We start from the raw sequence: 27,043 nt of genomic DNA, 5'->3' as shown, positions 1-27,043 counted from the left end.
TTCAGTGTTTTTTTTATGTTGTGTTATGCCTTTGATGTGCTTGCATTTCACAGTTATATATATATATATATCTCCGTTGATTCTAGTTTTTACGTAAAATATTAATTGAGATTAGATTAGTATAAAAATTAAATTCACTAATTTCGTGGTCCGCTTGACCAATTAATATATTACAATTAATTAAGGTTTTTAGTTGAGATAAAAAAGTCATTGGCACGAGCGGGATTCGAACCCACGATCTTCTTCGGCTAGATTCGCTGCTGCTCTACCACTTGAGGTATCGTGACCTCGATCCGCTCGGACTTTAACTTCCTATCTCAACCGCACCTTTTGAATTTTCCCTCCTTTTTGCCATTTTTCAAATGTCGTGTAATCACATTGGATTCTCGACGACAAATGAAATGGCCACGGAGAGCTTTAGTGAAGTATACTTCATTTTAAATCGTTAGATACACTAATTTCGTGGTCCGCTTGACCAATTAATATATTACAATTAATTAAGGTTTTTAGTTGAGATAAAAAAGTCATTAGCACGAGCGGGATTCGAAATTATTATCGAATTATTATAAAAAGTTATAAAAACCAAAAGGTGTTCCAGTAAAGACAAAAACATTGTTTTAGCAATTCGGGTTAGTTTCCAGCACCTTTTAAAGCTCGCAAATGCGAATTTTTTCAATTATGGCAATAAAAAAGAGAGAGATTTTTTGGCCTTAATTTGGCGCGAGCATTTTTTCCTTTGTTCTACTTAAAAGGTAGATTGGATTTTATCCATTGTTCACTCTATTTCAGGGAAAGATGAATTTTTCTTACTAAAAACAATTTCTAGTCAAAAATAACATTTTTTATTATTTAAAAAGTGTGTAAACCAATTTGCTTGAAATCTATGATGTCTATGATAAATCCGTTCACAGAAAATTTAAAAAAGGTGTGGTTGAGATGGGAAGTTGGTGTCCGAGTGGATCGAAGTCATGATAGCTCAAGTGGTAGAGCAGCGGCGTATCAAGCCCGAAGATCGTGGGTTCGCATCCCGCTTGTGCCATTGACTTTTTATCTCAACTGAAATCCTTAATTAATTGGTTAATATTAATTGGTCAAGCGGTCCACGAAACTAGTGAATATCATAAAAAACTGCAACTACCGGAAATCAGCACTTCAGAAACCGCGCGTCCCGACGAATCCCCTCAAACTCTCCCCGCCAATTGAAGTGACAATGGCCGCAATATCTCCTAGGAAGTGATGGTGATGATAGTCAAAGTGATAATGAAACATGTATCAATTAAACAGACTATAGTTTAGTAACATTGGAGTAATACCAATGGGTATTTTCTCCACGCTTGTTTTTAATTTTGTATATATTACCTTGCTCATTGTTTCCTATTACCTACTTGAAGGTAGTCGTAATGTGTTAAAAAATTATTTTAAAAAAATGGAAAACACTATTCAGTACTTGATAGATATCTCATTTTTCTTTCTTTTTCTGTATATTGAAGTTGATTTTATTGATTGGCAAGATTTTTTGGTGTGAATGGAACCTCAATTATATTACTGATACACCATGTGCAGTTCGTGATGGACGAATACCGGGTACTCCACCCTCTACTTGACTGAATAGTATGTATGTAGAAAATAATGTGTTATGATTAGTAACCGTTAGTCGATGATTATTCAGAAATCGTGAGATGCGGTCTGGTGTGACGTAGGTTTCAGAAAAACATTTTCTTTATGCCAACGTTTCGATATTTATTTAGATAGATCATCTTCATACGACCCGCAATAATCGCACAATTACACAGAAAACAAACACTGAGTGAGTAGAAATACTTTGGTTGAATATAAAAATCATTTTTTCATTGTATAAATTCACATTTTTCCACATCCTACATGTATTTGTTAAATTTAAACAACGTTAGTAAATCCCAGGCCCCGAAGATGATCTCAATAAAGATCGAAACGTTGGCACGATAAAGAAAATGTTTTTCTAAAACCTACATCACACCAGACCCCATCTCTCCTGAATAATCGTAGAAAATAATGTAATTAAGGTACAGTATGCCTACGTTTACACACAATTGCATTCGTTAGAGGCAGAAAATGTTATGTCGAATTGGGTGAAGTAATATGCTAAACTTTGCATATGTGTTGAGGTATGTGCGGAATTGAGCTCTTATAAATCAATCTATTTTAGGCTAGATAAAATATGTGATTCAGTCTATGCTGTTTGTATTATTGTTCTAGACACATAATACGTATATGCGTGAACTATGGTTGGTAATTTTTGACTTGCATATACTAATTTGTCCGTCGGCAAGTTTACTAATAGGCTTTCTTATATTTTTTGCTAATTCTTTTTCATGATTAGTAATCATTTGTTAATTTTTTTAAATATAAACAACGTGTAAAATGAGGAGAGTTAATTATCTGATCTAAAATGCCTTGATGGAAATCGTTTGATACAATTGAATTTTATGTTATTTTTACCTTCATTTTTTTATTTTTTGAATCTAACGTTGAATCCTTTTCTGATCACATCTTAAGGGAATTGGCAAAATGTCACATTTGTCAAACGGTTTACTTAGGCAATTTTACTTGGACAAAGCTATAAAAAAGCTTAATCAAAATGAAAAGATTTTTACCCTTGAACCTGTTTTAATTTATATACTTAGGTATGTTTAGATATCAAATAGCCCACATAAAATAAAATTTCAATGAGAAAGGAGAAAAAACTGCACTACAAATTTCCACAACAGTAAGTAGGAAAAAAATAAAGAATTTCACCTACAATGTAAATAAGTAATTGCACTTTTCAACTTCAGTCGTAAAGGACCTTTCCTTTGCAACTTGGGATTAAGTATATTAAACAGTAAACGCTTAAAATGTCCCTTTGAAAATCATACTTTTTATGGGGTTAAAACTTTCTAGATTGTCTAAATCCTTATGCTAAAAATGGCGTAGGTAGTTGATGTGTAATGATAAAAGATATTTTTTTTCTCTAACTGAATTAAATTCAAATAGTTTGGTTTTTAAACTTTATTTCCTTAATGATAACATGTGATTTGTTGCTAGTTATAAGGCTCAGTCCTCTATATATATGGTATGTAAAACGGTACTCTTGGGTTCAATAAATTTCATTTGAAATTCCGCATAAATAATTATAATTTTTCTAATCCTGCCATTTGAAGGAAAATAATCCATTTAACCAACCAGTGTTAATTAGTGTATTGCACAGTCCATTGCTACGTTTAGAAGTTTTAAAAGTACCGTTGTATTAACTTTTTAGCAGTTGAGGTACTTTGGGAGCGAAGGGTAAAACAAATTGACCGTCATTAGAATGGTATTCTGTGGCAAACAGGGTTCGAACTTTAGGGCTGAGGACGTAGAAAGCTTCGGCCCTTTATTTCTGAAAGCTTTTGTTTTGTAAATTGGTAAGTGTTCGGGTCCTGTGTTGTGGGGGCGTCCGAATTTTTCTGGCGATCGTAAAATCCCCGAAGGTTGCCAATGAGTAACTTCATTTATAAAATGCCATGCAAAGGGGGTAAATCGGCATTATTCGATTTCGCCTTGTCGACTGTTCTTCGCAAAGAGACAAGGATCGGACAAACAGGAGAAAGAGTGGGAGAGCGATGCTTGCTAAAATATTCAGCGTAGGTTCTAGGAAATTCGAACCGTGCCTGTAACAAATAACATTGGTCGTGAAGGGTAAAAATTTCAAAAAAGTATTATAAAAATTGATTTTACCCTCATCATCACCGACAAATAAACATTCTCGTTGCTTAAAATTATTATTACTAACATCTCATTCTTCTCTTACGTCTTTCTGCTGAAGTTTCTTTTCCTACCACCTCACATGTTGTTTGTCGGTCTTGTGTCCATGTTAAGTTTCGATATGACCCATTATCCTTTTGCCCACTATTACCCTGCGATTAATAACTTTCTACTATTGCATTTCCTTCTGAGGTAGGCATGTCACTCCCCCCAACTCTCCTCTTTATCCACATGTCCTTTCTCCTCTCTTCTATCTTTCCAATAGTACACACTCTCTCTCTCTCTCTCCCTGTCTCTCTCTCTCTCTCTCTCTCTCTCTCTCTCTCTCTCTCTCTCTCTCTCTTTTATTTATTCATAGTCGTCCTTCCTCCAATATTTCTGCACTCTACTTTCCATTTCTCAATATTCTCTCTTCCTACCCAACTTTATCCCTTCACTTTCTTTCTCTTTATTATTCTCTGTCTTTTTTCCACTCTATTATATTTGCTTATTCTTTTCTCCTCGGTTGGGTGTCACAGAATGTTGAACTTGGTTTGTTTAAAGGTTAATAAGTGAAATTTCGTCATCCGTGACTGAACGTAAATCATTTAACTAAAGTTTTAGTATTTTTAGATGCTTTATAATTTTCGTATTCATTTTTATTAAAATATTCATTAACGATAAATAATTGTGCCCAGTCAGATGGGCAAATGTGTTTGATAATTGATACGTATCTTATATATTCGTATACGAACAACGGTCTTTACTAATTATATCAATTTTTATATCTTTATTATTTATTGAGTTGAATACTGTATTTGTTCAGTTGCTTATAATCATAATCAATTTATATGTCTTGTGCTTGACAGCTGAACGCTATTTCAACATGATTATAATTAGGGGGCGGGTTTTTATGAACTAACAAAGTTGTTTTAATGTTACATAATATACTGTTAAAATATTCGAAATATGCGCTTAAAACAATCAAAATACGTAAGAAAATATTCAGTTAAAAAACAAAATTCACTTCAATAAAATTAATGAATAGTGACAAGCAAACACTGACATACAATTTAAAACTATGTTATGTATATATACAGAACTGTTATATCTATATATATAGTTAGATATACTATTATTATTGTTGGACTAGCTATAATTAATGAAAGTTGCAAAAATATCAATTACAACTCTACCAGAAAAATCGTCTTTGACGATTGGAGCAAAGTTGTCCCGAGTCCTTCTCAGTGAGTGACGAATAACGAGGTGTCAGTGTGAAGGAGTGTTGTCACTGGGCAACAAGTGACTCAAACGACAAATTCAGCATATATAGAAATAATTACGTTATTATGTTATGTAGTTGTAAATAACAAATAATTCTTACAGGAAAAAAGTTAAAATAAGAAAAACAAACACGCTTTAACGATCTAGGAACATCAATTTCAACTTTAAGCGCTTTTCGGACCCCGAACTGTAAAGAATTGAATAATTAAACTGAAGTATATTTTCACGAAAGCTCTCCATGGCCATTTCATTTGTCGCCGAGAATCAAATAGATTACACGACATTTGAAAAATGGCAAAAAGGAGGGAAAATTCGAGAGGTGAGGATGAGATGGTGGGAAGTTAGTGTCCGAGCGGATGGAAGTCATGATAGCTCAGTTGGAAGAGCAGCGGCGTATTGAGCCGAAGGTCGTGGGTTCGAATCCCGCTCGTGACACTGACTTTTTTTATCTCAACCAATACCTTTCATAAATATTAATTAATTTAAGCGCTTTTTAAAAAATAGTCTCGTTGGACAATAGGGGACCTGCAGATTCTTCTGGCGTTAAGTGTTCTAAATCTCCATTCACTCTTTGTAATTATCACTTTTATCCATCCTGATTTTTCTCTTGTACATACCTGTTTTATCTTAATTCATGGAAACGTTTCTTTATATGTCCATATATGCATGTCCTCAGGAACAGCAATATTTTTCGAAAAATGTAATTTTTTATAGCCAGGATCATTCAGTATTTGAAACTCAGTATTGTCAACGTGTCATTTCAGTTAGTTCAATTTTTAAACAGTTGGCAATAATAAATAAACAGATTACTTTTATAATTATGAGATAAATTGTTTTTTATTTTTTATTTTTATTTATTTTTATTCGACTTGGAGTCCAAAAAAACTTTATTGTCTTTTATATTTTCCCGTTTAGCGAAATAAAATGTATTATGATAATTAAACAGAAACGACTTGTATTTTGGGCGTAATATAATACTGCTATGCAGAGTGCTCCAACTTGAACGTAGCAGAGGGTTGAAAATTTAGAAAAATCTATGTTTAGTTTTAAGACTCGCGGTATTCTTTAATAAATACCTTTTTTCCTTCGAAATAATACCTACATACAATAGGTATATGTATGAAGGTGGAATGCCGTTTCCCCTGCAATGTAGTCCAAAATAAAGCGTACAAAATATCGCCTTCATTTGCGGTTACCCTTGTGGTAGATCCGTAGATTCCGTGGCTAGATGTGAGGGCAAAATAAACATTTATATGCTAGTGAAAAGTAGTAGTTTTGGAACCCCAGAATGTTATTGAAAAATATTACCATTACATACGTACAAAAAATGCAAATCCTTGTTTTCATAGCCGAGAGTCTTTTCCCGGATGTTTCTCGATATATTTTTTATTTAATAGTGGAATGTTGTCATAAATTTGGTTGAACGTAGTAAAAGGACTAGTACAAATTTTGATGGTTTTACACCACTTTTCTTCAATAATGGTAAGAACGAAAATTTCAGTTGAACAAAGCATTTGCCTAATGTCGATAAATGGTAATCTCTGTCCATTTCCGCTCTGGAGAAATTTCCTGCTACCCAAACAAGAACAATATCCGTCGTTGGGAAGGAGTCTTGACGAGATTGCTTCCTAAAGACGCTTTGGTCATTTCACACTTTGGCTCCTACCTCTTTTTTCTTTTTAATTTTTTACTCCGCTTCTTTCACGAAGCATCTTACCATTTCTTGGAACAGTTGGCAAAGTTGGGAAATCCGTCTTGGTACAAAGCGGACTTTTCAATCAAAAGGTCCCGTCGGTTCAATTGACTCAAAGAGCCATCAAGACGGCCTTTCCACGGTTATTTAGGACTGTAGAGATTAATTTCCTACCCCCGGTCTGTAAGGAACGGCGACGTCCTTCCATTTTAATCCTCCGGACAAACAGTTTTCGACTTACCCCTTAATGTTTATTTATAGGATTCTCATTCAAATTTATTTTTCACCCACACCGGCCGTCTACGGAGATAACGTTTGTATGTATATGTAAATTGACGCCCTCGGAAGATTCCGAGGGCCAGGGAAGGTTTTAGGCAATCTGATTTTCGACTTATCGCATTAGGCAAATGAGTTTCAAACTTGTATGCCGTTCGTTTTAAGTGCGTCCCCCTTTTTGTTTTCAGCCCGTCTTTTGCAAATTCAGTTGGAACATTAGGACAAAACACACGAAATTTAGGTAAAAAGGAACATTATGACAAAAATTGCCCATGCTGGCATTTTAAGGTTTATTAAAAAAGATAATGATTTCATGACTTTTGATAATGTAGTTACTTTAGCCGATAATTGTTCAAGGAGAAAATTATAAACTTTTTATTTTTATTTATTTATTTTAAATGCTTTGCTAAGAGCAGAAGTATTTAAGTTTATAAAGCATGCCCGTGTGCCAGACCGTTTCAAAAGCCTGTTCTACATCTAGTAACGCACGAAAGCAAGTTTTTTTCTCTCTCCAGCAGAGAATTTTTGTGAGTATCTAGAATGGCGGTTCAATAGAAATCTTTCAAGGAGGTTGTGCATTTATAAACTTTAACGCCTCTTACCCACTTCTCCAAGAGGTAAAATGAGAAAGGTCGTAAGTTGAGATTGGGAGTTGGCGTCCGAGTGGATCGAAGTCACGGTAGCTCAAGTGGTAGAGCAGCGGCGTATTGAGCCGAACGTCGTGGGTTCGAATCTCGCTCGTGACACTAACTTTTTCATCTCGACCAAGACCTTACATAGAAAGAATAATTAATCGAAAGAAATAATTTGGTCAATTAGGTTACTATACTTAATGGATTTATATAAGAAAACCTTGAGCTAAGTAATCGGCAATACGGCGCTTCCCAAAGCTAAACCTGCACGACCTGTCCGTCATGCGAGATTTAATCTATTCCAGCTCTTGTGGTTTTTCTTTTTAGTATTTTTTAAATTTTATTGTAGTTATAAAAGTGTAAACTATTTTCTTTGGAAATAAAAGTGGAAATAAATGTTAACAAGCTCAAATTTAAAAACAAAAAATTCGAAACTCCGGGCACCTAACACCCGATTATGCTTCCTCCCACAAAAATATAAATGCTCTATAATATATCTAAGTTATATAAATTTTCTATTATTATATATATTTTTTTAAAATTAACCACGGGATTGGTCTTGCGTCGTTTTCGCGTTGTTACTAAACCAAATTTATTCTGAGAGCACTTTTTTGCGTGTTACAATGATGACGCGATTTTTTTTTTCATTATTCAGTGCCAAAGCATATTATGCTGTATTCACATATGTAAAAAACATGCAGTACGTAATTTAATTATAGAAAGGCATGTACCAAAAGTTCGCAAGAATATCCAGCAAAATAAATCAATAAATACAAAAATAAATAAAATATATTTATAGTGCCATCATTAATGATTACAAGAACAATGAATAATGCCAGACTAGCTGGAAATTTATTTTATTTACTCAAAAGACTCTTCCCTTCTCAAATGTTCCCTCCCTTGTTGGAATTGTTTAACCTGTAAGTTTGTTGTTTGTTTCTTATAACTCTCGTTTTAATTTTTCCGCCGCTTTTCTCTATATGCTTATTATCGCAATCACTACGATTAAATTAGTAAACTCCGCTTTTTGTCAAGTTGTCCACCTTGTCTTTAGGATGATTCACGTTTCAGAATTTTTCCTAATTTTTTTTTGAAAGTTCACCAATGTATTGCAAGCAACGAAAACCTAAAAAGATTCATTATTGATTGGGTGAGTGAGTCCGATTATTTCTTTTTTTTTAAGTTAAATTTTTTTATTCATTCTTTTTACTAGCAACCTTTCGATAAATATTTCTTGATATTCAATGTTTTTAGCTTTTTTTTTTTTAATTTTTTTTTATATATATTTTTTTTTTTTAAATAAATGCTGTGTGGGTCGTAGAGTTGCTAAGTCAATATTTTGGTCTTTGAATCCTTCCCCCTCCCTGTTCCATCTATCTCTATACCACAAAGGAACTTTTATTAGTTTAAGAGTTTTTATATTCCCAAATATTATTTTATTATTTAAATATCAAATATTATTATTTTATTATTTCGAAGAGCAGTAATTTTTAAAAAAATCTCGTTCGCTTAGACATTTCGATAGCCAGATCAGTTATTATTATTATTATTTAGGTTTTATGATGGCTTACTAGTTTGTTAAAAGTTTTTGATTGGTTCTTGGATGAAGATTTCGTTTTTCCGAAAAACAGTGTTCGGAAATAGTTTTTTCTTTTGCGTAAAACTGAGAACAGTTAAACAGAGAATTTAAAACCGTTCGCACCCTCAATTTCAGTGTCAAAAAATATAATGGATGAGTATTTTGTAATGGCTATGTTATTAATCGCATATTTTGGGCGGTTAGGTCTCAAAGTTTTGAGTTGTGCGAAACTAATAATAAAAACAATTTTCTCGTGTTTTTTCCCTAGAGAAAAATAGGTGTGAATGAGAACTTGTATATTTTGTAGCATTAATTGATGAGTTTTGTTTTGTTCGTATTTTTTTTATAGTTTTTGTTTGTTCTTATTTAATTGTGTTTTTGTTTGTTTCAGGTATGTTCTGTTTTTTGCCTCAAATCCTTGCTGGCTGAGTGAGTCTGATTTTATTAATACAAATTCATTTGTTGAATGCAGTTCAGTTTAATTGAATTTTATTTATATTTCATAGATGAATCTGTTTTGTCATTTCAATTTGCCTATTGAAGATTGGAACTGGCTTTGTTTAGTTGTTTCATAAAATATTGATATTTAATTAACATTTTCCCATTCCTCCTCTCCAAACTTTTTAAACGTTATAAATGTGTGATTATTTCATTCTCAAACCTAGTCGATTTATAATGAAATACATGGTATCAGGCAAGTAATATATAGATTTGAACTCAAATTTTAGAATCGAGTCTGTCTCTAGTCTACATATATGCAATAGTATATATGAAAGCTTAAATAAAATTAACTGTAATAAAGGTTATGGAATATAATTCACAATTTAAATCCGAACAGAAAAATTCGTCTGATTTTTACTGAGTTTATTAAACCAACAGTAAATGTTTTCAAAAGAAAATTTAGTATGTAGGAGAGAAAAATTAGTTAATTTTGTGTCTGAGAAGTTGTATCAAGCTTCTTTCAGTATAATACGATTTAATTAAAAAAGAGCTGCCTGGTTACCAGTGGAAGGCGTTGATTTTTAAATTTGACAATTATATTACGAGCAACCTTTCGGCCATTTCAAGTAATCGTGGAATTATTTAAATGAAGCGATTCAAACAAATTGGGCCCTTCTCCGTTCAGGATGGTCCTGTCATTCCAGTGATGGCGGGTGGCAGAAGAAACCCCCTTAAATAAAATACAACTGCTATAGTAATAGCTCAATCTGGGTCGGAGGGTCACTCGTTTTTAAAGGCAAATAAAGCCCGGCCAATTGGCCTGTCACAGCTTAGACGCCTCCTCCTGGGATTCGAAACCGGCCCAATTTAAGGATGCGGAACTTATTAAATTGCTACTTTGCATTTATTTTTCTCCCTTTGTGACCTCCCGCAAAGGTCACTGTGAATAAACGCTATCATTAGTGTGAATTATTTATTCATCCGGAAGGGCAGAGGATTCCAGAATTGGCTAATTACGTTCGCGCTGACGTTATACGACTTGTATTTTTTATTTTCAGCAAAAAAAGCTTGTCATACATTTTGACAATTTTCGAATTTTCTGATTCGGTTAGATAATTAGGCAGACCGTACAACCTTTGTTAAATTTTAAATTGACTAAAACATAAATAATTTGTACGATCTCTCGAACGATCCATTTTAAGCCGGCTTTTACTCCAAAGCTGGGCCGATCCGATCGAGTAATGTGACGCTTTCACACCGAAGCTGAAGCAGATTACTGATCTTTGATATCTCATCGTGAAAAAGAGAGCAATTTCTCTTGCTACTGACAATCCTTATTTATACCCTAAATTTTTGCGCCACTCGCGTCACGATGGTTGATCCTTTAGAAAACGAGTATAATTTCGTTAATTTTTTTTTTGAGTTTGTCATTTATTTTGAGCTTTCGAACTACCAAGCTTTGACTTCACTTGACTTTAAGTCAAGATAGCACCGTTCGGCTCTGCATCGTTTGTTTTAATATTTCCTCAATTCATATATATCGCATTTCCTATTTCTGCTTGTTTCAGCTTTGTTGTTGAACCCCAGTTAGCCAAAGAGATAACTGAAGTCACCTAGATGGAATACAATCTTTTTTCGCAATTTTAAACCACTTTTAGGTTAATTGGTTATTATTAGCTCTAGTTTTTCCTTAGCCTTCTCTGTCTGTCTGTCTCTCTCTCTCTCTCTCTCTCTCTCTCTCTCTCTCTCTCTCTCTCTCTCTCTCTCTCTCTCTCTTTCTCTCTCTCTCTCTCTCTCTCTCTCTCTCTCTCTCTCTCTCTCTCAATTAATATTTTCACTCTCTCTTTTGCTGCCTCTTTCACTCTACCTCAAATCATCTTCTCACTCTCTCCTTAGAACTGTTGGGAAGGTTTTAGGACTTGGGAGGCAGAAGAAATCGTTCTTTCATACATCTTGTGTACTGATAAATTCAGTTTTTCCCCAAGGGTCAACTCTAATGGCATACTAATCCGTCGGAATTTTCGAATGTGGGCAGAGGAAAATCCGAGATTTTCGTACACTCGTCATCATCAGGTGGTTCACAGTATCAATGTATGGTGTGGACTTTTTGGAAATAAATTAATTCGGGCCTTATTTCTACGAAAATAATTTAAACGGTGCTCGGTTGCTTAATTTTTTGAGTTTTATGAACACTATTAGATGATGTTCCTCTGCAACAACGACAAAGAATGATTCTCCCCGCAAACAAGTCTTTGCAGTTGAGACGTTATTTGTATCGCCACTTCTGGGAAAGTTGGATAGGACCTCATGGCCTGGTTGATCTCCTCGGACACCCGATTTAACTCCACTTGTCTATTTTCTGTGGGGCTATTTAGAAAACAGTTTCTACGCCAATCACAACCCAGCATCCTCATTGAAGAAGTGTAGCAAGGAACAGAAAATGCTTGTCAATCCATCTCCTCTGACTCTATCGCTGTGACCACCGGGGAAATGGTTAAAAGAGCTAATCTTTATACCTTAATGCAAGGCAGGCTGTTTCAGCAGAATAAATAAATAAATTGCAAGCCAAATTACCCTTTTCCAAATTTTTTGCCATAACTTTTTCTATTTCTGACCAATTTAAAATTCGAGTACACCATTATTTTCAAGGTAAAAAATCCTGTTAAAATGATGCATACATCGTTTTCAAAATTTTGAAGTTAACCAGGGCCTGAGGTAGTCTGTATAATTTTTATCAAAAAAGGTAATAATTTGCAACTAAACTAAAAAATATTAAATACGTATTTTTTTATTCATTGGTTCATGAGAAATTTAGTCTGGCCCTCTAAAAAGGACACCATGTATATGCATATGTACTTATCCTATCTATGTATCTCTCTAACAGACATGTTTTAATTACATTTTACCTATTTTTTAAACAGATTTTTTTAATATCAATATTGCACTGAGGTTTTTTTTATTTTGTCCACCAACAGCCGATTTACGTCAAAATCGCCATTTATTTTTATGTCTTTATCGTAATTATTTCCTTTAAAGCGCTGAGAACTAAATTCCAAACTTTTTCCTCACCTGTTAGAGGGAAAAATACGTTTTCAATCTTTTGCCGGTCGGAAGCGAGCATTCCGATTATTTTAGGAGGGAAGCAAAAGTATAGGAAGGAACATTGATTGAAGGTGGATTGTCAGCCGTGGGCTACAGAACTTATCAGTGGAGGTTTACCCCTGACATGTCTATTTTCTTCCTTTGGAAATGTAATAGAAGCAGCCCCCTCCTCTTAAGTTTTCAGCACGACAGAGCAAACATACCTTTTTGTTGTTTTCGTTCCGTCAATATCAATTGTGTTGTTGTTATCGTTCACGGACGTAACGATTTTTAATAAACCTAGAAGAAAATATTATTTAATGGCTTTTCAAATTTGGAAATTAAGTGAAAGGCGTGTATTGTGTTCGGATGTAAAAGTGTGCTGGTGCATTGTATCTACGTGTAAATGAACTGTTGACAGCGGCCTGATCAAGATTGATCATCTCGGGAATGCCCCTATACTGCGCGGCTGTTCCACAAATTCCGACAATATAATAAAATGTAAAACGTAAAAATTTAGATCCGGCCTCCCCTACTTTATTCTTCTCCGTCCCTTACGACGCCTATTTATCCAATTCTACTTTCTATATGCATGACAGACTATGTGAACGAGCTATTTATCAAACCATCTATTGATTGAGCAAACTAAGCATTATCTATTCTTGTTCTGTTTATTTCTTTCACCATTTTCTTCTTCCCTAAACTGCAGAGCTTTGTACTTCTTCCTGTATCTCTTACGCACGCACGTACGCAATTGATTAAAAGCAATTTAGGACTCTGCGTTTTGGTTAGTGACCTTTTGTTTCATGATTTATTGAAGACGTGAGGAGTGGTCAAGAATGAGTTAGTTCAGAGAAACACCTTTTTCAACCTCAAATATAGCACCACACTTAATGCCCTGAAGATGGCCCGAATAAAGGTCGAAACGGCGTAAAAATAATGAAAAAGGCGATTTTCTAAATTATCTCATTCTTGAGCACATCTGACGATTTCAACAAAGTAATGTAGGAAATTCTTTCTGTCGAGTTTGTCATATCAGATATCGGAAATTATCTATTAAACCTGTGTTAGTTTTTAATGATAATTTGGAGATCATGAGATGCGGTCTGATGTGATGTAGGTTTTAGAAAAACATTTTCATTATGGTGCTACGTTTCGACCTTTATTGAGATCATCATCAGGGCCTGGGATTCGTAAACATTGTTTTAATTATACAAATACATGTTGGATGTGAAAAAATTTAATTTATACAATGCTAGAAATTGTAGATTCAATCAAAGTATTTGTACTTACTCAATTTTGTATTTTTTCATTTTCATAGAAGAATTCGCAAGTCTGTTCCAAAAATATTTGAGTCGGTTTTAAAAAACAGTTATCCGTATATGAACGACTACGACTTAACCCAAAATTAAATAATATTTTATAGGAAACTTTGTCCTAGAATTTTTTTTACTCGTATGGTAGAAATTCAGTGTGGCTGGTTTTTGAGTCTAACTTATATTGTAAAACATTTGGATTATTTTTCTACGGCTAAAGAACGTTTAGAATTTTTCAATAAATTACCTGGCATGGAGGTAAACGATGCGCCGATGAGGAAGATGAGTGACGCTGATAGCTGGTGCGCGCGCGCATGTGTGCTCGTACAATCACTCTCCTTCTAAGTACATACTCTTACCCCTCTCTATCACGTATCCGTGTATGTCTCCAGCTATGTATCTATCTCTCTGTCTTTCTCCTTTACTCTTTTTCATTCAGTCTCACTCATTCAATCTTTATCAGTAAAAAAATCGTCCTCTCTTTCTATTGTACTCTTGTTATTCATAGAGGAAGATTTTTGCAATGATTGAGAGAGACTGGTTTCGAAACAGAAGTTAAGTTCGTTGATGGACTGACGAAAGGCACTAATTCAGAAAAACGAAAGAAAGGGCGAGCAATTATCTGCTTGGTTATTTCTTTTCTGCAACAAATTGACTTCAAAAACAATTTTCCCGTCGGTTTGTTTTAACTGAGGGTGTCTGTGTATTCCAATAAAGTTAACGATTATTTAGCCAGCTGCCGCCTTTAAAATAAAAGTTTAGGAGAGGGAACGTTTGCCCAACTAAATTTTCATTTTGTGGAATCCTTCCGTTGACCGCGATGGGAAACATCGTGACGTTCACTTGTTTGGTTTTGCTTTAGTTTTAGTGGAAAGTGTGTTTTGTATCTATTATACATAATTACTGTGTCAAAACCTGCATTACATGTACTTTTTAAGAAGGATTTTTTTTTGCGAATTTTCAGGAATAGCTTTTTCTACCCTACAGGGCAGTAACGATCGATTTTCGAAAGACTAGCTGTATCGTTTTTAATTATTTTTTTTTTAAATTCCACATTTAGATGGATATTCATTTTTATACCCACTTCTTTTTCAGGAGTGTGTTGTGTATTTTCTTCTTAAGCATCCCATCCTAAAACTTTAACTAATTTCAAGACCTTTTCATGATTACTTCCTCAAAAATGGGCAATACTATTGCTATTTTTTTTTTGACTGGGGCTTTCGACATCTAGGCCATTTCAGCCCCCAACTATGTCTATATAAATTTCTATTAAATAGAAATTTACCCTTTCAAACATTACATTCATACAAATAAATACGTTAATACACATAAATATATCCGTACAGTACACTCATTCCGTTTGGTCGGTGGAGTACTTGATATTCCTCCACCGACGTATACTCAAACTACTCTAGATTGTGGTCGATGGAGTACTTTTATAAATAATCCGCCATCGACCCCGAACACACTCCTACGTTCTCAACGTTCGAGGGGCGATGATGACGTTATATTTCACCCTCACCCCTCGCCATTCACGCTAATAAATACATGCACTCAGACAAAACATATAGACACAACACATAAGATATATTATGTTCAATAAAAAACCCAAATTTCCCCTAAAAAGCGGAAATGGGTACTGAAACTCGCTACCGTGTTAGAGAACTCTTCTTAAGCCCGGCGGCATGCCTACACGCTCTCTGTATGGAGCCAAGGCATGACACGCCTCTATTATGTCGGAAACATCGAGCAACCTTTCTCTGCATAAGGGGTTTCATTGTTCTTATTATTTTTCCGCTCATGGGTGTATTTTATGTTTTATTAGATTGCTCGCTAACATGGTTTGCCTATTTAATGAGAAAAAAAGAGAATATTTTCAATTTGACGAATTTTTTTTTGAGAAATGTTAACTGGTGAAAAAATACATCTTTTCCGAGAAACTATTGCCTCATAGAGCTGGCATTTTTTCCGTTGCCAGAAAATTTAAGTATTAAAAAATTTACACACGGTTTCATCGTGCAGTAGGGAACTCAGATGGTTTATATGGTTTGTTTGTTTTGGGATATTAAATAATGTAACGTCTTTTGATTCGCAAATTCAACAAATGAGCATCAAGGCAAGACATTCTGAACATTCAAAATATTATTTGAAGCACTTCTAACACTCGAAATCTCACGGGAACAGTTTCATTCCGAGGAAAAACGTTGTTGTTTAATATATATACGCCGTAAGAAATGCAACTCACCTCATTATTATGTTTACAAAAACTCAATAAAGTGAAACTTGTGATAATAAAAACATATTTAAAAAATCAACTTTTGGACTGAACAACAGAGACGATTCTATTCAGCATGTTCAGTTAGAAAGTTGAATAATTCGACAAACCATACTTTTTCTGGACATATACAGTATTTCTCATGTTCAGTAGTTTAGTTTCTGTCTATGTCTTAATCAGTGATCACCCAGGTTCGACAGTAAGACTAAAATTCTAAATCTGTTTCTCTACACGATTGATATTTGTATTTACATGTTTTACTAGCGACTCCCGCCCTTAAACCTAAGCTCATGACTACTAAGTCAAGCCATACATATTCATAGTTTATCTACATAACATTAAATACTTTAATATTATGTTTGTAAGTCATGCAAAAAAGAAAAAAAATCAATATAGCCAAGGAGTGAAGAATGATGAAGGAATAACAAGCAATAAACAGAAAATTATCACGAAAAAAAAGAAAAATTGTAGAGTAACAAGAATAAAAGACCTCGCTTTTCTTTTCATCGTTCTTATCAACGATAAGCCTACTACGCGTGACACAATGTAAATACGAAGAAATTCTTTGTTCATGTACGATTACTTGACATGTATCCGGCGAAAACACGAACTTTATTACGGCTAGAGCGATCTAACCTAAATCAGAAGTAGAGCAATGACATATCGTTGTACAGTTTCATTCATTTTTCTCTGAAATAGCTGTTCAAGTGTATCAACTCAAAAACAGGCAATCACCTTCGATTGGGTATTGGGCGATACTGACCATAAACATGGGGGGCGAAGGCTAATCAATAATGCCACCTATTCCAAGGAAAATATTTTTTTAACTAGTGAATTATCTGGGATTCACCGAGCTGGGTTGTTCTCAAGCGTTTCTATATTCAACCACCCTTCACCGTATCAGGAAACGGGCACGTACTTACTACCCTTATTTTTATTCTACCCGGCTTTCTCGTACAAAAAGGATCCCTACTGTCATTGCCATACGTTTTTACAAGAACTAAAGAAGGGGATTTAATAATTAAAAGCACATTTTTAATCCGCCTTACAATTTCCCAAGGCTTCTTATTTTAATTTCCAAACTGGTGCTTAGAACATTTATGCAAAGTACTAGCCATTCCTGATGGATTCATAGACAGAAACTAAACTACTGAACATGAGAAATACTGTATATGTCCAGAAAAAGTATGGTTTGTCGAATTATTCAACTTTCTAACTGAACATGCTGAATAGAATCGTCACTGTTGTTCAGTCCAAAAATTGATTTTTTAAATATTTTTTTATTATCACAAGTTTCACTTTATTGAGTTTTTGTAAACATAATAATGGGGTGAGTTTTATTTCTTACGGCGTATATATATTAAAGAACAACCTTTTTCCTCGAATGAAACTGTTCCCGTGAGATTTCGAGTGTTAGAAGTGCTTCAAATAATATTTTGAAAGTTCAGAATGTCTTGCCTTGATGCTGATTTGTTGAATTTGCGAATCAAAAAACGTTACATTATTCAATATCCCAAAACAAACAAACCACATAAACCATCTGAGTTCCCTACTGCACCATGAAACCGTGTGTAAAGTTTTTATTATTATTGCTTACTACTTTATATACGTTTTTATTCCTACTAGATATTGCTGTTTGTTTATATACGTTGGCTTTTTTTCCACATCGTACATGTATTTGTTAAATTTAAACAATGTTTGTAAATCCCAGGCCCTGAAGATGATCTCAATAAAGATCGAAACGTTGGCACGATAAAGAAAATGTTTTTCTGAAACCTACATCACACCAGACCGCATCTCACGATTTCCGAATAGTCCTTCCCTTTTTATTGATTTTTTAAAATTGATACATTTAGATTTTGGTAGCATCAGAAATAATTTCTGTAAGAATTTAAAGTTGTTTGCATATATGGAGGCCACAAAATGGTCAGGAAAGTGAAGATTTTTTTATTTTGGTGCTTTCAATGAAAAATACCAGCGAAGAAGAGTGTGTTAATATTTTTTAGCAACAAGGGAAATAACAAAGCGAGCTGTTTTACACTTTTTTGAATGTTAGATTTCTTTCTTATTCCATTTTGCATCAAAATGAACCAGTCTGAAAGGTCTCTAATTGCTGTCACCATTTGACTTTACAAGGAACATCGTCCTCTCGATTGAAGAAATAAATAATTTGTAGAGTCGAAAGCAGAACTTGGATCGTTATAAAGATACATCGAAATTATCTATCTTTTGTTCATGTTTTAATTAAATTATCGGTTGCGTTGTATGTCGGACTAAGACCTGTTTGAAATTCCTACGATGCCGTTATGTCGTTTTATTAATTTCCGTATCCCTTAGGCGGATGGAGTTAATTTAATAAACAAAATTAACCTTGGCAAGGTTTTGCGAAAGTAATTATCCGCAGTTCACTCCCGAAACTCTGGCACGTTTTTCGGTTCAGCGTAAATTAAGAAAAAAATGGGTGAAAAAAGAGACAGCAATCTCTCAGCAGTCCTTGTTAAAAATTGAGTTAATTCCGTTCGGGCTGAATTCATTTCCCATGACTTTTCTCTCGTGGAGACAAGAACATGGTTCTGGCGTTGGGAAGCTACGAAAGCTTCGAAAAGGGAGACGCCACGAACGGTTTTATCATGAATAATGAATTTTCATTCATTAACCGTTGATCGACTTCGTGGGCGGTCAGGGATCGACGGCCCGGGGTGGCTGAAATCAAGTCGGAAGGTGATTTTCTGCATGGCCGTATCCCATATGGCTGCCAAAGCCATCATTATACGGCTCTGGCATGAATTTATTGCTGACTTTGGGCCAGATTTAACATTCAAATGAGAGACCCCGTTCTATTAGCGGTGATATGCTTATGAAGTATTCCTCTCGGGACGGTATTAGTCCTATTTAGACGATGACCTGGAAAATAACGGTTTCAAAATATCATAAATACCACTGTCCTGCTTAATTAAATATGTTAATGATAAGTTTTTATTTTTCGTGTTTGTCCGACTTAAATTTTATATCTATTGTACGAAGACTTATTATTATTTTTATTTTATTTTTTGACTGCGGCTTCCGACATCTAGGTCATTTCAGCCCCCAACTAAGTCTATATTCTATTTACCCTTTCAAGCACTACATTCATACACATAAATATATCCGTACAGTACACTCATTCCGTTTGGTCGGTGGAGTACTTGATATTCCTCCACCGACCTATATTCAAATTAGTCTAGATTAGGGTCGATGGAGTACTTTTATAAATATTCCGACATCGACCCCGAATACACACTCTTACGCTCTCAACGTTCGAGGAGCGATGATGACGTTATATTTCACCCTCACCCCTCGCCATTCACGCTAATAATTACATGCACTCTGACAAAAAATATAGACACACAGCACATAAGACATATATACAATAAAACCCCCCAAATTCTCCTAAAAAACGGAACAGGGGACGGAGAAACTCGCTCCAGTGCTCGAGTACCATATTCAGATTGGTTGGCATGCTTTCACGGAAGCCAAGGCATGACATGTTTCCAGTATGTGGGACACATGAAGCAACCTTTTTCGGCTTTGACCCAAGAGCAGGTGCGCGTGGGTCAACCGCGTATGGCCTATTATTAATCGCGTAAGGACGATTCCTTGTTTCCGGCTCAGGTTCTCGGGGGGCCATCTCCGAACCGTGCTCCTGACCCTCAAAAGCCTCTCGGACGACCCGGCCCACTGACGCTGCCATCTTTCTTTTATCATGTTCTTTACTGCTAGCTTGGCGTCAGAGGGCCTGGTCGCGATGGTCCGGTCTGNTATATATATAAATTTTTTAGATTTCCCCATGTGGCCTGCGGGGTTATGACCCGTTTCCGATAATTTAGGACTGTATCTAAGATGCAGATGTGTTTCTGTATTTTCGCAGTTCGTTTGTTCTGTTTTGATCGTTGGTCATTGTCCAAAATATAAAGTTTACAACTTAATTAGTAAATATCGAAAAACTATATAAGTTCAAAGCAAAATATTTCGAAATTGTGTGATTTCTTGTTAAAGTCTGCGAGGTTAAATACTCCTCTATAGCTTAAAACCGGCAACTCGAAGAAGTTTAAACGCTTTAAGTTTAAGTCTTACAGAGACCAAAACAGCTAGAACACGGCGGGCAAGATAAAATGAAACCACCTAAATACAATTCCTGTTCATCATCCCGCTAAACTCAAGAAGAAACCGCACAACTCACAATTGGGGAGTTGTTTGAGCCTTTCTTAGTTAGTTCTACGGAAGGATTTACTATTTAATTTTAATATTTAGTTTCTATTCAGTCGTATTAGAATCACACATTGTTTCATTTGTCTTTGATGTCAACATTTATAAAGATCCGTTTCCATCCAACGGTTGGTTATTTGATAAAATGATTAAAAAAAAAAAAAAAAATTTAGCTGGCTTTTTCTTTAAGAGACAACGTTGTGATTGAAGGCTCAACGTTGGCATTGAATGAATCTTTTTAAAATGATAGTTCCTACTTACTGTTAATTATGTGTTTTATTTATTAATTAATAAAAATGAAAATAATACATTAATAATAAAGTAATAAATTAATTAAAAAATGAGATAATAAAAATTAAATTAATTTATTTGATTAATTAGTACGACTATTATTATTTAGGTACATATTTATAATAGGAGGTAAAGGAAAATTCATTATATTATTAATGCATTTATCTCCATGGTCGATTTTACATTTTTTAATTTCAAATTTTTCAACAAATTCCTTGACTTTAAATTTAAATCCTTTAAAATTTCCCATTATCTTTGTTGGTTTTCATTCATAAAATGTAGGTAAGATCTTAAGGCAAAAGATATTTAAACACTTCTGGGTTTAAAAATGCCTTAAAAAATCGTAGTTGGAATTGCCGCGGGCTTTTATATCTGGTGAGCCGATTGGAGCATTAGGTCTGAAGCAATACACATTTCGGCTTAACTTTGACGGTTTTGACTGTACTCTTCTTCATCCTTTTAGAAAATAATAAGAGACTTGATCGCTCTTTTTGATGAATATTTCATATAGGATATGTAGTAACTCCATTTGATACACCCGAGTATTGGATAATGAACGGTGACATTTTTCATTTCTTTTCGTTTTATATATGACATACTGGGGGAGGGATATCCTGAATCCTTGATTGTAATTTGGTTCTTTGTTCTTAATAAAATATTGGTCATATTACACCCTTTTTAGTCGTTTTAACCACCATTGACAACTCGACACCGACATGGTTTTGATACATTGACGCATGACATAAAAGAATAATTTTTTTTTACAATTTTGAACGTTAGTGTTATTTTTAATCGTTGTATAAGAACAACGAATATACAGATTGTAAAATCCGCGGTAACTGACATTTTATAGGGGGGTATTTCATAAATTAAGCCGGTAAACATCGAATGCTCTACAGAGATGTTTGCTTTCTTTAATTAAATTACTTATTGCATGTTTTTTTTTCATATATGTATTTAGCATAGGTGAATGACGAAAAAAATTCTTGCGAAAATGCTTGTAGTTCATTAAAAATTAATAATAATAGAATATTTAAAATCAAGCTGAATTTATGTAACATAGATATACTTTAGGGCTGGATAAATCAAAATTTATTTTTTGGGGGGGATGCAGTGCTGGGTAAGTGCGTTATGTGCCCGGGGTTTCGAAATTTTTTTAAATTTGAGGTCGTTAACATTTATTTTCACTTCCAAGAAAATTGTTCACACTTTCATTTTGCTGTTATTCGTTGAATTTCACTTTCATTCGTATTTTAAAATAACTGCTTATTTCAAATTTTTCCCGAGAAGCGGTTGCGAAGCGCGATTTAGCTTTAGGTCTCCTGGAAGGAAGAAAAGGATGAATATTTCTGAATAGGGAAGAAACAAGATCTGGAATAGATTAAATCCCGCATGATGGATAGGTCGTGCAGGTTTAGCATTGTGAAGCGCCGTATTGCCGATTACTAAACGTTTTTCTCACTACCTCTCTTCCGCCCGCTATCACTCTTTTTTTCTCTCTCTGTCTGTTTCTCTCTCTCTCTCTCTTCTCTCTCTTCTCTCTTCTCTCTGTCTGTCTGTCTTTCTCTCTCTCTCTCTCTCTCTCTCTTTCTGTCTGTCTGTCTCTCTCTTTTTCTCTCTCTCTCTGTCTGTCTGTCTCTCTTTTTCTCTCTCTCTGTCTGTCTGTCTCTCTTTTTCTCTCTCTCTCTCTCTCTCTCTCTCTCTCTCTCTCTCTCTCTCTCTCTCTCTCTCTCTCTCTCTCTCTCGCTCGCTCGCTCGCTCTTTCTCTGTCTGTCTTTCTGTCTGTCTGTCTGTCTGTCTGTCTGTCTCTCTCTCTCTCTCTCTCTCTCTCTCTCTCTCTCTCTCTCTGTATCTCTCTCTCTCTCTCGCTCTTTCTCTGTCTGTCTGCCTTTCTGTCTGTCTCTCTCTCTCCCTCACCCCTTCCCGATTTGACCCGTCATTTTTAGTCCGTAATTGTTTACTTGGATTCATAAATAACAATCAATGAGCAAAACACTTAGTGTTTAACATATGTATTTGTTTATTCAATATGTTAAGTGATTTTATAAACATGTATACTTATCACGCAGCAAATGAAATTAATTGTAAAATTTGAAATCCACGTAAGCGGCTGATTGGTCCAAGAGACGTAACTTTGCGTGGTGAAATAAAACATTATCAATTAATCACTCGAACAATCTCTTGCTCTATCTATCTCTCTTCTTCTCTTTCAACCCTTCTCTATATTTCTTTTAAAACGGGTATAATATATTACTAAACGTATATTCTGAAATTGATGAGCGTTTTTGTGTTCTTTATAGTACTCAGATATTTATTAAACTGTTTTTTTTTTTTGTTTCAGGTATGTAATTTTTTACTCTCCTGTTGTTGGTGGTTCTGTGAGTATGGTCTAATTAGTTCATATTCATTTATTATTTTAAATTCACGTTCAATTAAACCTAAAATTTTTCATTAAAACAATATAACCATTTATTTGACACATTAATTTGCCAGTAGCTTTTTTATTAATTTTTTCATTAAATATAGATATATGAAAGTAAAGAGACATCTTAATGAAAAATGTTTTAAATGTATTATTCAAATGTGATTTTCCTCACATTAATTCAATCCTCAGGCTCAGGAATGTGATATAACCTGAACTAATGTTGCTTGTTGTTTAAATGATGCTCAATTTATCGAAAATGTCCAAGAGTATTTGCTCTCAAGTTGTGTCGTGAACTATATGGAAATAAGTGGGCGAATCCTCAGATTTTAGGTTGTTGTATTTTCTAAATCTTTTGCAACAAAAAGAGAACTCAAAATTTCCATAAACTATCAATTTTTTTAAACATTTTATTGTCGTTTTTTAAAATTTTATTTTTCAAGGGGTTTTATTTTTGTTTTTACATATTTTTCCTTTCTATCATAAACCGAAACGGTTTTTCTTCTGTGGAAACCACCTTCCTTGTCGAAATTGCACAAGTTTCAAAATATCGATCAGCTCTCCAAGAGATCAAGCTTGCGTATTCTACCGGTTTGATTCCCAACCAGAGAATTTGCCGCCAGACTGCGGCAAAACCCCGCGCCGGCCTGTGTTCTTTGTAAAAAAAAAAAAAAAAAAAAAAAAAACTAAACACAAATGACCGAATAACTTTGTTCCAAAGCCAAAATTGGTCAATTCAACATAGTTTTGTTCTCCTTTTTAAGGGATCGAGTCCGAAATACTTCCAATAATTATCTACATAAATAGATTATCTGCGTTTCTTAACCACTTGGCTTGAACTTTGCCAAGGTATAGAAGTAGAAGAAAAGGTAAACATTTCTATATCTGACTTGTTTTTTGATTTCATTTACTGAATTTTCTTTTTGTACCAATTTTGCTCTTTACAATTTGAAATTTTAATAGATTATCCATGCTAAACTCATTTAAAGATATGCAATTTGAGAGATTAATTACTGATTTTTCGCGTCGTCTAGCTGTATTTTATTTATAGAATAGGATAATAAGAATTAAAATACAAATAAACTTTCAACTAAATTTTACCACAGTGGTCTAAAGATAAAACGAATCTGATTTCCACGTTATCTATGCATAATTGTTGTTTATTTTAATTGTAAGAAATGAAATATTTTGATTTTAGTGATTCACATTCTCGTTCAACTTGGAAGAAATAATTTTTTTGGCGGTCGGGTGGATTAAATTAATTAATACAGTCCAATAATAGGCCGGTGATTTCGTATTTAATAAGTACTGTCAGAACGAGAAAATTTTGTTAATATCTCATTCCTGCAAAAATCAATATGTCATTATAGAATACTAATTATTAATGATTCCAAAATCGAATAAAATAAAAATGATAGAAATAAAAATCTTTTGCGTTTTGATTAGTAAAACGTGTGAAAGTAATGGCCTTAGAAGATTAATATATTATTTATATTTATTTCTTTACTTAAAGGCAAAATAAAAACGGGCGCTCGTATTTTCTTATTTAATTAAAAATAAATGTATGTTTATCCTTACATATTAATTGCAACATATTTTTTAAGTGTAAACCGAATTAAATGAGATCAGAAATACATGAATTTTAATAAAACAATTAATTAAGGTTTTTAGTTGAGATTAAAAAAGTCAATGTCACGAGCGGGATTCGAACCCACGATCTTCGGCTAGGGTTTCGATTATCGATTTTATCTCATCTAAAAACCTTAATTAATTGAAAGATATTAATTGGTCAGCGGACCACGAAACTAGTGAATTTAATAAAACATATAATAGTCTCTGGATTATGGTTTTCTGACACTACTTTAATCCACGAGATTATCGTGGAGTAAATGCTGGTCGACCGCATAGAAGATACTATTTAATAAAACAATTTAATTATGTTAGTTTCAAAGAAAATTCACCAAAACACCTGAAAATAATCTTAAAATTTATTACCTGGTTTTGCTGTTAATAACGTATGTACAGCACAACTAGGTAAAAAAATTGTTAGTTTAAATTTCAATGTTGACTAAATGATTTTTCGGTATTTTGGTGAATTGCCTTTCAAATCATTAGAATTAAATATTATTCTTTTTTTCTAAGTTATTTGGTTGAATGAAAAATTAGTGTCAGAAGCGGGATTCCAACCCACGAACTTCGGGTTTAGCACTAATTTTTCATTTCAACCTTAGATAAAAAGAATAATTATTTGGAATAATTAATATGGTCGATTTTGACCACTAAGCAAATATGAATTAATTTAATAATTAAATATGTTTTATTAAAACTTATGAATTTTCTATTTCATTTAATTTGGTTAACATTAAAATAAGGATATTGTGATTATCATAACGATCAAAATACATATAGTTCGAAATAAACAAAAAATGCGTCCGACGTCCATTTTTCCCTGTCTTTTAACATTAGCAGAATTTTTTTTACAGTTAGTTTAACAAAGCACGTGACTGAGGTCCTATTTTTGATTTTGGAAGGATAGTACACTTCGAACATTATAATGAAAGATTTTTTTGGGAGGAAAAAATGTAATTTATTTGAGTTTCTAAGAGAATTTCCTGTGCACTATTTTATGTTTTACACAATTTCAATTGTGTTCATTCTTTACATATAAAAACAGATGTAAACTGATTCGTTTCCCTAGAGTGTTTATTATCATTTAATTAGAGTTTTTGAAATTTTAATCGAAGTTTTTTTAACATTGAAAGTTTCTTCAGCTTGATGTGTTAAGAAACCTTTGTGTAAAGTGGCGTCCCTCTGAGGAACTAGAATGGAAGTCTGGGGGTTTTATGTAGGACCGACAGGTGTCTCTAGATGCCTCAAAAAACAGAACTCTTAGAACCTCTTTGTATGTTTGATATTTATTAATGATTGTAGCCGTTAAAATTATTTATTATAAGCTATACGTTATCCTATAGGATTTTGTGAGTTCACCTCATATTCTTTCAGGGATGGGCATCTACCTTGGCAGGAAAAGTAAAAAAAATTACTTGTGGATTCTTTAGAAAATGTGAAAACAAACCAACAATCTAGTAACATAATTATGGCTAAGGACGTTGTAGCGTAATTTTAAGAACTAGCTCTTGTTTTTTCTTCGTGCGAGAAAAAATTGTTTCGGTACAGGACTCTGACTATATGCACGTGCATTTGTATTGTATTACATTAATAATTAATTAATTAATGAATTTCACACTTCTGTATAAATAGTTTTTGACTTACAGTTACTTTTTTTAAATTAAACAAGTAATTTCTCCACATGAAAAAGTAATGGTACATAAAATAAAAGTAACTTTTTACATGTAAAACAATGGAAACCAGGACAAAATAATGCAGGTATATGTAGTTGAATTTAGCAATCAATATGGTTTCTGATATGTACATTGATTCCAAGTCCATTGATTGTTAAGCTCAATTCTTCACATTAAAACACATATACAGGACTGAGCCCATTCACTCAACTAAATACATTCACTATGATGTTCATACATTGATCACATCAGTACTATATGTAATAAAACAGCACTGTTTTATGCAAAAATCGGAACAGAGGACCCAAATTCTCGCTGTCGTGCTCAAGCACAATTGTTACTATCTCCTGTCCTACACGATCTCTATATAGAACCATGGAATGATCCTCTTCATAAAAGTGTGCCACATCGAGTAATATCTTGCCTGGGCCATTCTAAAAGATTCAAAACGAGTGTTCAATGTCA

General features: G+C 33.9%; 1 protein-coding gene and 1 non-coding gene across 2 annotated transcripts in view; both read left to right on the top strand.

Annotated features, from left to right (window-relative positions):
• Positions 1–27,043, top strand: part of LOC106669366 (26S proteasome non-ATPase regulatory subunit 1) — a 438,166-nt gene that overhangs the window by 215,196 nt on the left and 195,927 nt on the right. The window lies entirely within an intron of this gene.
• Positions 5,388–5,460, top strand: Trnan-auu. Its single transcript has one exon. It is a non-coding gene; the product is annotated as a tRNA-Asn (tRNA).

The sequence above is a fragment of the Cimex lectularius genome, unplaced genomic scaffold (genome assembly GCF_000648675.2).
Source record: "Cimex lectularius strain Harlan isolate CLEC.00 unplaced genomic scaffold, Clec_2.1 scaffold202, whole genome shotgun sequence".
Taxonomy (NCBI): domain Eukaryota; kingdom Metazoa; phylum Arthropoda; class Insecta; order Hemiptera; family Cimicidae; genus Cimex; species Cimex lectularius.
The sequence above is the reverse complement of the archived record's forward strand: the minus strand, read 5'-3'. Positions and strand labels throughout refer to the sequence as shown.